The sequence below is a fragment of the Lathyrus oleraceus genome, chromosome 5, assembly GCF_024323335.1.
Source record: "Lathyrus oleraceus cultivar Zhongwan6 chromosome 5, CAAS_Psat_ZW6_1.0, whole genome shotgun sequence".
NCBI lineage: Eukaryota > Viridiplantae > Streptophyta > Magnoliopsida > Fabales > Fabaceae > Lathyrus > Lathyrus oleraceus.
This window is the reverse complement of record NC_066583.1, coordinates 366,858,482-366,864,178: the sequence shown is the minus strand read 5'-3', so window position 1 is coordinate 366,864,178 and position 5,697 is coordinate 366,858,482.

Sequence of the window (5,697 nt, the reverse complement as noted above, 5' to 3'; positions counted from 1 at the left end):
TGGAGTTTAATCGTTTTTATTCGGTTTATGATTAAGACTAAAAGTCTAACTTCTGTTGTTTTATTTAATTGAAATAATATCGAATACCATCACAATGATACCCTAAGTGAACGTGAGTATGCGATGAAAAGTGTGGTATGACGTTGATACTTTTTGTTGTGTGTTTATTAAATGTTTGATTTGTTAAAGGTTTTATCATTGGTGACACCTTAAATTGTCGTGTAAAGCTTAATATGTATAAGTATCGGGGTATAGGGTGTTACATAGTGCTATTAGAGCAGTTCAGTCCGTCTGACCAGTTTTTTTTTCATGTTGTTATTCCCTAGTACGTAAAATATGTGTGTGATACACTATCGGTGCTCATTTGTTTTTCTAACCACTTGTCTGTAGGAGCGGGATTGAAATAAGTGTGTGTGTGTGTGGGGGGGGGATTTTACTTCTCTGTGATGCTTCAGGTGTGGAGGATTGGTTCAACGTGTCGGTGATTGCAAGAGTGCAAATTGTTGGACAAGTTAGTGTTATTTCCAGAGTTTAACGCAAGTGATGGGTTGTTTGTGTATGCTAAGCAAGTGGACGAGTTTGTGAAGGATGGCACTAAAGTGTTTATGTTGCTAGCTTCGATGAAGGCTGAGAACAAGGTGTGATTTGCGAGTTGTTAATGGTATGTGATTTTCCAGAAGTGTTTCCAGATGACATCAGTGATTTGTTGTCCGAGCGCAAAGTTGAGTTTGATATACTTAGTACCTGGTACTAGTCCGATGTTGATGGCTCCTTATAGAATGTTTTCTTTAGAGGTAAGTGAATTGAAGAAGAAACTGGAAGATCTACTTGAAAAGAAGTTTGTTCGTCTGAGTGTCTCATCATGGGATGCACTGGTGTTGCTAGTCAAGAAGAAATATGGTAGTATAAGATTGTGTGTTGACTATCAACAATTGAATAAGGTGAATATAAAGAATAAGTATCCACTTCCAAGGATTGATGATTTGATGGATCAATTGGTAGGTGCTTGTATGTTTAACAAATAGATTTGCGTTTGGGCTATCATCAAATTCGTGTGAAGCCAAAAGATATTTTGAAGACTGCTTTTAGAATAAGGTATGGTCATTACGAGTATTTAGCAATTCCGTTTGGTATGTCTAATGTGCCTGTAGTGTTCATGGAATACATGAATCGAATATTCCATTCGTATTTAGATCAGTCAGTGGTTGTTTTTATGAATGACATATTGATATATTCGAAGTCTAATGAAGAGCATATTAGCATCTGAGAGTTGTATTACTGATATTGAAAGAGAACCAATTGTATGTGAAGTTGTCCAAGTGTGAGTTCTAGTCAAGAGAAGTGAGTTTACTTCGTCATGTGATTTCTAGTGGTGGTATAGTTATGGATCCATCGAAGATAGATGATGTATTACAATGGAAGACTTTGAAGTCTGTTACTGAAACTAGAATTTTTTTGGGCTGTCTAGTTACTATAGGAAGTTCATTGAAGGTTTTTCAAAGTTAGAGTTACCTTTGACTCAAAAGGGTCAAGCCTATGTTTAGGATGTGCATTGTGAAAAGAGTTTCCAAGAACTCAAGAAGAAAATTGATGTCTGCTCTAGTTTTGATTTTGTCGAATCCAAGTAGGTTATTTGTTGTATATTGTGATGCTTCAAAGATGCGTATGAAAGGTGATTTGATGCAGAATGGTCAGGTGATAGCTTATGCTTCTAGACAATTGAGGGTTCATGACATGAATTATCCTATGCATGACCTAGAATTGGTAGCAATGGTATTCATGCTGAAGATTTAGAGGCATTATTTGTTTGCCTCCAAATTAGAGGTGTTCAATGATCACAAGAGTTTGAAGTATCTATTTGATTATAAGGAATTGAATATGAGGCATAGGAGATTACTTTTATTTATGAAAGATTATGATTTTGGCTTGAGTTACCATCCTGGTAAAGCTAATGTTGTAGCAGGTGCATTGAGCAGGAAGTCGCTGCATATGTCAATGTTGATGGTTAGAGAGTTAAAATTGATCGATAAATTCAGAGACATGAGTTTATTATGTGAAGAGACTCCTGTTAGTGTGAAGTTAGGTATGTTAAACTTGACAAGTGGTATTCTTGAAGAGATTAAAGAGGGTCAGAAGACCGGTGTGGGGTTGGTTGACCGACTTGTGTTAATCAATCAAGATAAGGATGATGACTTTTCAAATTGATGAGAATGGCGTGATGAGGTTCAGAGATAGGGTTTGTGTACCAAATGTACATGAGATTAAGAATAATATTCTGGAGGAGGGTCACAGAAGTAGGTTGAGTATTCATTCTGGTGCCACTAAAATGTCTCAAGACTTCAAGAAATTGTTTTGGTGGCTAGGAATGAAGAAGGAAGTAACTGAGTTTGTGTATGCTTGTTTGACTTGTCAGAAGTTGAAGATTGAACATCATAAGTCATTGGGTCTGATGCAACCCTTGAGTATTACGAAATGTAAACCAGTTAGCATTTATATGGATTTCATGACAAGTTTGTCGAAGATGACGAAGGGATGTGATTCTATTTGGGTATTGTTGATAGACTGACTAAATCAGCTCATTTTATATCGATTAAGTTCAGTTATTCTTTGCAAAAGTTAGTTGAGTTGTACATTGAGAATATTGTTAGCTTGCTTGGTATTTTATCAAACATTATGTCGGATAGAGATTTGAGGTTCACATCGAGGTTTCGTTAGAGTTTACAAGAGGCGTTGGGTACTAAGTTGAAGTTGAGTTCTGCTTATCATCCACAGATAGATGGTTAGACGAAGAGGATTATCCAACCCTTGGAGGATATATTGAGGTCTTGTGTGTTGGAACAAGGAGATGCTTGGGATAGCTACTTGCCGCCTATTGAGTTAACTTACAATAGGAATTTCCATTTGAGTATTGGGATGGCCCCGTTTGAGGCGTTGTATGGTAGGGGGTGTAGGACACCTCTGTGTTGGTACGAATCTGGCGAGAGTGCTGTGATTGGACTTGAGATTATGCAACAAACTTTTGAGAAGATCAAGATGATCTAAGAGAAGATGAAAGCTTCATAGAGTCGCCATAAGAGTTACCATGATAAGAGGGGGAAGGAAATTTAGTTCAAAGGGGGTGACCATGTGTTTTTTAAAGTTACTCTAGTAGTTGGTGTCGACCGAGCTTTGAAGTTTCGAAAGCTCATGCCATGTTTTATTGGTCCATACGAGATCTTGTAGAGGATATGAGAGGTGTCCTATCTTGCCACCGCAACTTACTAATCTTCATGATGTGTTTAATGTGTCTTAGTTGAGGAGATATATTTTGGATCCGTCTCATGTGATCCAAGTGGATGATATACAGGTGAGAGAGAACCTAACTATTGAGACATCGCCCATGCAGATAGAGGATCAATATGTGAAGTAATTGAGTGGCAAGGATATTGCATTGGTGAAGGTAGTGCGGGGAGGACCAGCTGGTGGAAGCATAACTTGGGAGTTGGAGAGTCAAATGAGAGAATCGTATATGACTCTATTTCCTTAAGGTAATTTTTTAGGGCGAAATTTTTTCTAAGTGGGGGAGAGTTGTAACACCCTAAATTCGATGAATTAATTGAATGAAATTGTTTATAATTTTATTTGATTAATTGGTGTTCTGATTATTTGTTGTGTGGTTGTGGGGGTAAGTATCCTTGAAATAGAGGTATAGAGAGAGTAAGAGCTTGTCATAGTTGTTTAGAATTAATTAAAATTTTAATTAATTATTAGAATAAATAAAATTCTATTCGAATTAATTAAATAAAATTAGTAAAAGGATAGAACCGGGTCAATATGGAGAATTTGGAGAAATAGAGGGGGGAAAAGAGTTAGGGAGTTAGGGCAATAATGTGAATTAACAAAATTTAGGGTTAGTGGGGTAATTAGAAAGAAGTGTGTAGAAAACCCTAAGTTATATTTGAAGTAAGATAGTTTGAAGAGTTTTACGTGAAAACAAAATTTTATGGTGAGAAGAGACAAAAGTTAAGCTAAAGGAAGACTCCATTGTTAGAGCTTGAAGTTGCATCTTGTTGGAAAATCCAAGGTAAGAAGGGAGAAAGGGCTACTACTTAAGTGTATTGCATGATGGGGTAGTGATGAGAAGCCCTTAATATCATTAGTGTTCTTAGATTTTCCTTTTGATGAATTGTTTATGATGAAATTTGTGTACTATTATGTATAAAAATTCTACTTATGTTTGCTTTGAAACTCCTTCATTGTTGTGTTGAAAAAGTTTTGAAAATATAACGTGAAAACCTTGAAAAATGATGATTTTATGGATGCCAATCTGTGATATATTGTGAGTTTTCTATTTTAATAATTGAATAGTTGTAGTAGGTCGAATTATGAGATCGTGGATTTTTACATAATCGAAATCGGAGCATTGGAAGTGCCCCAATGGTGAAAATCATGTTTTTTTTCGTTTTTGTACAGTGGTAACCAGTTAACACGTTGGTGTAACTAGTTACAGCTGAACAAATAAGTTTTTTATTGAAATTTTCGTGACTGTGACCGGTTATAGGGTTTGGTTAACTGGTTACAGCTATTGTGTTTTCCAGAAATGCTGAATTTTTGTTTCCAACTATTTTCGTTGTAACTTGAGTTTCGTGACTCGGATTGAGGTGCGGTTTGATGCGTTGGAAACCTGAACCGCATATCTATCATATGGTGATTCTTGTGGAATTGTTTGAATTATAATTATGTACCTAATGTTTTAATGTTTGTGATGACTTGTATGATCGGTTGAAGAATCGTTATGTTTATACGATGATGTGTTGTTGATTTTGTGAAGTAACATGAATGAATGTTTATGAAGTTATATTTTTTGAGTTGCTGCTATTATTTTTTTGTTTATTGATGTTTTAAAATTGATTAATTATTGTGTATGATGAATGATATTGTGCATAAATGGTGAGATGTGTGTCACACCCCGATTTTAACCTGAATCATCGATTCAATACATTCATTATAGTTTTTGCATCTTTGTATAACATAACACATATTCCATATCGCATAATGTCTATAATATCATTCAAAATTTTTTTTTTGATCTACAGGCAAACTGGTAGAAGCAATTTTCAAATATGCGTCAAATCAACGACCGAAAAAATTTAAAATCAAGCTTGCAGACATCAGTTTTATTAATCCACGTTTCACGTAGTTTAACCTGGTGTGTTCGATTTATTTTTTGGCTAATTTTTCGGTCATATTTTGATCCGTCTGAGCATTTTAACCATGCATTTTCTATTTTAAAATATGACAAGAACCTATATGTTTTCGAGAAGTTTATTTTGCGCTGATCAAGAACCTATATGCCATTCTTCCTCTTCGTTTGAGGTTACTGTAAGTATTACTCTCTCATAGTTTCATCACTACATACTTCATAAACACAATATACTCCCTCTCACACATATTCAACAAAAAGAACTCACACCAAACACATACTCTTAACTTTTTCTCTACCTCACAAATTAAAATCATTACTTTTTATTTTCTTCACTCATCTCATATACCATATTTCCATCACAAAAAATAAAATAAAAATAGAGAAATACCTCTTGATATCTCATCATATTTCTACACAAAAAGTTATACTTCTTTCTCCCTTCACACAAGCCAATACACTAACCATATTCTCTTTTTCTACACAAACATATACTCCATACATTATCATTTCTT